At 39.2% G+C, this 6,089-nt stretch overlaps 1 pseudogene; it reads right to left on the minus strand.

Annotated features, from left to right (window-relative positions):
- Nucleotides 1-2,739: 2,739 nt before the first annotated feature.
- LOC101540889 (eIF5-mimic protein 1-like) lies at nt 2,740-5,676 on the minus strand (annotated as a pseudogene).
- Nucleotides 5,677-6,089: the final 413 nt, after the last annotated feature.

A 6,089-nucleotide genomic window follows, 5' to 3' on the forward strand; every position in this document is an offset into this window, starting at 1 on the left:
CTTCCTTTATTATTTTTTAAAAATGGTTTGTAAAATCACATACACGTGCAGATACACAACTACCCTGTAAAAGACACCAGTGGAACAGTCATAACACAATACCTGAGAACAACAGTTATCAAAAGGAGTCTGATGAATGTCATTTCAGATTCCTACCTGAGGACACCTGGTTGAATGGCTTTAAGATAACACATAGTGAATAAGAGATAGAGTTCTAAATATAACAACAAATGCCTCAAGGCTCCAGAGAAAAACAAAACAAAAACCAGCCCCCTTCCGCCTTCTGAGCAAGGGAAGCCTGTCCTTTTATTTCCTTTGTGAAACTGAAGAAACTGAAGACTCATTCCTCTTCTCAAGTGGTTTAGCTTAGTAATGTGTGGTGATATGGGTACTATGCTGTAGAATAACATTGGTTTCTTCTTTCTCCCTTGTTTCAGGGGGACTTAGGTTTATTGAGTTACACCCATCACAGTGCTCCTGAGGCACTCTCATTCCTCTGTGTTTTTCTTTATTTTTTTTTCTTTTGGGGTCACATCCGGCAATGCACAGGGGTTACTCCTGGCTCTGAACTCAGGAATTACTCCTGGCAGTGCTCAGGGGACCATATGGGATGCTGGGAATTGAACCAGGATCAGCCGTGTCCAAGGCAATTGCCCTACCAGCTGTGCTATTGCCCCAACCCCACCTCTGTGTTTTTCTTAAACCTCTACTTTGTACTCTGCTTCCCCTATCTTGCTAATCACTTATATCCCTAAATCAGACCCTGTGACTTAGAAGGTCAGATCCTTCTAAGGACTCTGCATTTTGTATTTGTAAATGAAATATTGCCTTTCTCTTTCCCTATGTCCTTTGCATAGACTTTAAATTAATGTCCTTTTTGCATAGACACAGGAAGACAGCTAATGCTATGCTTTTGTAACTTGGGAGTTAATTGACTTTGAATAATATTTGCTCCTGGGCATATGTCACGTTGACTTGACTTAAGCCTCGGTTCCCCTTGGTTCCTAGCACCCCAAAAGCAGGGTCTTGATGAAGGGACTGGATGGGCCCAGGGCAAGCTGTAAGCTATCCTGACATCAAAATGGCACAGGCCAAGTGCCATAAAACTTATAATAAGTTAAGAGCACAATCATGGACAAATTCTGTCATGACCCAAAGAGAAACAACTGGATAAGGACCCTGTTGGGGTTAGAAATACCTAATCTGACCTGAGGACTGAGTCTGGGATCTATAGCAAGATGTACCCAGGAGAGTCATGTTTAAGCTTAATATGTCTCTTACTGTGTCCATAGAAAATGACTAGAGAGATTATTAAGAAGTAAATTTAAGATGACTATTTAAATGGATATGAACTAAAGAAAAAAGAAATATGCCCTTAGATGAAATTCCACCTTTGAGTGGATATCCTAGCAGGATGAGATCTTTGTCTTAGAAGAAGATGCCCTGGATGGAAAGGGAGGGCTTTCCATATGTTGATTGTGCTGTCTCACGTATATGCAATTGCTACCCTCAACCCTGGGGGACTGGGTGGATGATTAAATCTGTGAGATTGGGCACAGAATGAGAGGAGCAAGGGGAAAAGTAGGAGACAGGGAATGAGTGGCAAGCGGAGACTGGAATGGTGCGCTCTGAGATTAGAATAGACGTGTGGGGAGAATGGAATAAACAGCAGGAAATGGAGATTGGAATAAACGGTGACTGATCACCACCCAGCTTGGCAGTCATGTTCCCTTCTTCATGCATCCACTGTCATCAGCAGTCGGCCAGGGTGAGGAAGCGTTTCATGGCCACAAACTGCAAGCTGTGTGCGCACCCACACACTCTGTTATTGAACACACACACTATGCCTTTTGCTTGAGTCATCTAACTTTCCTCTTCTTAGGATTCCAATTCTTACACATTTTGTAACCACTCTATATTTTTTTCAAATTTAGGGGCTGGAGAGTTAGTACAGTGGGTAAGAGACTTGCTTTGCATGAAGCTGACCAGAATTTAATCCCCGGCATCCTGTGTAGTCCCCTGAACTTGGAGTCAGCAGTAAGCTTTGAGCACCACTGGGTGTGGCCTCTAAGTAAACAAAAAATGTTTTTATTAAGTCAAAAAAAATTTTTTTGGCAACATGTGCTTACTTTGTACCATTTTAATAATACTTCTTCACTCAGCATGGCAGCTTTATAAAGGAGAACCATGAAATGAAAGACTTTCATGGAATTGATGTTGTTCTAACAGTATTATTGAACTTTCTGGCGGAGACTCAACTCTGATTGGCCATGGGGGCTGAGCCCATCCATCAGGGCAGCATATTGCTTTGGCTGCTTAAACCCTGCTCTGCAATAAAATCTTCCTTGTTCCATTCATTATCCAGGTCCACGTAAACTCAATCACTGGTGTTCCCAAAGATCATTTCACTTCATTTCTTCTATTTTGTGTAAGTTAAAATTAATAGAGATTCTGCAGTGTACAATATTGCTAATAGTTTCTCATGCATATAATCAACACACACCCATCACTAATGTACCCAAATCCTTCCTCAAGAAGCTAAATGTTCCTCTCTCATGGTCTTTCCTCGCTCCCACAAACTCAATTTTATGGATCAGGTCTACTGTTATGTTGCCTTAGCACCTTTCTTGTGACCTTGCTATGTATCTTTAATTCCCACATATGAGAGGGATCATTATGTATCTGTCCCTTCTCTTCTGACAGACTTCACTCGGCATTATCTTTATTTCTTCTCTACCTTCAAAGTACCACTTCCTTGACCAGGCATTCCTAAGGAAGGTGCTCCTGGAGCTTCTGCTGCAGTTCCTTCCTGGTACCCAAGGACTTCTGAAAGCACAGGAAGTCAGAGTGCTCCTTGAGTCAGTGAAGTAATTAGCAAAGTGATTTAGACTTCTGTTAGCTGGAAATATTTCTAGCAGCTTCTTGTCAAGGAGCTAACTCTTCTCAAAGAAGAGAAAACAGAAATGGCATCTTTTTTTCTGCCATACATGCTATGAATGCTGGGGAGTAAACGAGACTGCGATGCCTTCATTGAATAAGCAGTCAATTTGTGATACTAGTGAGAGTGGTAGAGGGAAGGATGTTGTTGCCAGCAGGATATGTGGCAGCATTGCCAACTTTCTCTGCTTCATTTCACAAAAGGCCTTTGAGGAAGAGAGGATTCCCCGCCCTGCCCCATTTCAGCCTCAAAAGCCTTTTCTAAATATTCATCTACGGATGAGTATATTAAAGACCTGAGCATCATTTAGGATGGGTTCATGGTCTTTATTTGCTGAAGACACACAATAATTGGTCATTTAGGTCTTGTCACCAACATCTACACATGTTCCTCCAGGAGAAAACTGGTGGAGCTACGAGGATATCGAAGGGTGAGTCTGCATAGCAGTGATAAAGTAAACTTGAGCTTGTCCAGTCCCAAAACTTGACTACAGCTTCAAAGTCATCACAAGCTTCATTAATCTCCTACATAAGTGTATGCCTAAAGACTGAGGGTTCAAATTTCTCTTTGTCATTTGCTTTCTGAGTTTTGAACAGCTGGCTTCTTAGTACTTGCTTTTGATTGATAGGTACTAACTACGGTTTTATGTTACCATAACTTTATCTTTAGTCATATGGATTTACAAGGAAAGAATATTTTTATTATCAATTCACTACACTGTCTCTTTGTGCCTACTAATTTTACTTTTAGTCATGTCTTCTAGAAAAAAAAACACCTCATAGGCTCATAGAATAAAATGTAAAAAGATGTACTCTAAGATACAATGTATAGTAGAAAATTAATCCAAATCACTTAAGGAAATTTTACTACAAGACAAAATAAATTTCTCTATAATCCATATTACCTACTGCTCTGCAAGTTTTCCTAAGGAATAGATATAGATAAACTACCTTAAAAAGGGACATGATCTTTTATTAGGGATTACTCCTGGCTTCGCACTCAGGAATTACACCTCACAGTGCTTGGGGGAACCATATGGGATGCTGGGAATCAAACCCAGGTTGGCCGTGTGCAAGGCAAATGCCCTACCCACTGTGCTATCACTCCAGCCCCAAGACATGATCTTTTAAATAAAAAATAAGATAAAAAAATGTACAGCAACAGGATGAACCTCACCAGAGAGTGGACTGGCAGGAAAAAAAAAACATATGCAAGAACCCGTGACTGGATCTCAAAGCCCACTTGGATCGGGACTAGGCCTTCTCCCCCCAGGTCCCCAGTTTTCCAGAAGCTTGGCAGTAACACCCACAAACTGCCCAGGCACCATTAATCTCAATGGCCAAGACCCAGAGACTATAAACTAAAGCTCCTACAAGAGAACAACACGGAATTTCCTGGACATAATATTCTATCCATAACAAGCTGTACAAAAAATAAAAAATCGTCTAGCAATGCCTTTTTGGCAGGTTTGAGTGGTGGTGAGATTGGTGTTGAAATATTGAATATAACCAAAGTAGAGAGAGAGAGAATATGGGGGAAATTGTCTGCCGCACAGGCAGGGGAAGAATTGGAACTGGGGCAGGGGTTGGGGGGTGGGGTGGCGGTGTGTGATACTGGGGATTTTGGTGGTGGGAAATGTGCACTGGTGAAGGGATAGTGTTTGATGATTTATGGCTGAAGCTCAAACATAAAAGCTTTGTAACTTTATCTCAGGGTAAATAAAAAAAAAGGGGGAAATAATAATAAAATAAAAGTAACATTCAGAATAGAATTTAAAAAATAATGTGGAGTTCATGCCCAATTTTATCAGCTTAATCAATGGCTGAATAAATAGCAGTACTCATATATTAATAATAATAATAATAATAATAATAACATGTACAACATATATTTGTCTTCTAACTGGTAGGGCGTTTACCATGCATGCGACTGACCAGGGTTCGATTCCTCTGTTCCTCTCGGAGAGCCCAGCAAGCTACCAAGAGTATCCCGACTGTATGGCAGAGCCTAGCAAGCTACCCGTGGCATATTTGATATGACAAAAAAAATAACAACAAGTCTCACAATGGAGATGTTACTGGTGCCTGCTTGAGCAAATCAATGAACAATGGGATGACAGAGCTACAGTGCTACAGTGCTAAGTAGATGAACATAATTTTAGTTATACTTATATTAATAATTACAGACTGGAGATATTACAGGAATCACGTAAATAATATGCTAAAAGAAGTTAAAAGGTTAAAGAAATGAATCTACTTCCTAACATATTTTTCTACTACTTGAAAAGTTAAAACTTCTCATTTTGTAAACTTGAAAGCCAATGACTAAGGAAAAAAAGTTATGTTCAAGAATTTTAAATTGGAGTAAAATTATTTCTCTGAAACATGTAAATGCATGGTCCTCAGATGCATCAACCATCATTGGTTCTAAATTTATTTTTCTCTTGCTCTTTCCAAGTAGTTCTTATATTATTCATCACAATTTTATTTTCCTCTGAGTAGTATATAGCTGGTGATTTAGGAGAAAAGTTGCTACACACACACACACACACACACACACACACACACGTATATGTTTTTGTATATGTGTGTATATATATAAATATATATATATCTTTAAGAATACATTTGGAGAGCTAATACTCAGAACAACATGTTTCCAATTCACTTTTATTTTTATTTCAAGTTAATGAGATTATGCACCTGATAATTACTTTCATTCAGATCTCTTTTCACCATTACTGAAAGCTAATTTAAAGATAAAAATTATGTTTCTTCTTAATTCTGTAGTAGCAAGGAAGGTGGGTCTTATCCTTTTTAACATTGAAATATTCTTTCAAACCATTTTTAATTTATCTGGATCTGGATCAGCACAGCTTTAATTTTCCCCAAAAGTTTTGTATAATAGAGTAACCTATTTATTTTGTAGAATATCATTTTTTTAGGAATGGAATTTTTATGTTACTGGACTTTTACTGAGCTCTCCTTTAAGAAAAAAACCCAAGTTTTTAATATATTTATGCCACATACATTGGTGCTCTGCATCACTTCTGGTGGTTCTTGGGAGATGAAGGATATGGTATGGGGGATCAGACTGGGGCCTCCTACATGTAGACTGTGTGCTGGCTTTTGAGCTCTATTTCTGGCCTGAG

The sequence above is a fragment of the Sorex araneus genome, chromosome 4, assembly GCF_027595985.1.
Source record: "Sorex araneus isolate mSorAra2 chromosome 4, mSorAra2.pri, whole genome shotgun sequence".
Classification (NCBI taxonomy): Eukaryota; Metazoa; Chordata; class Mammalia; order Eulipotyphla; family Soricidae; genus Sorex; species Sorex araneus.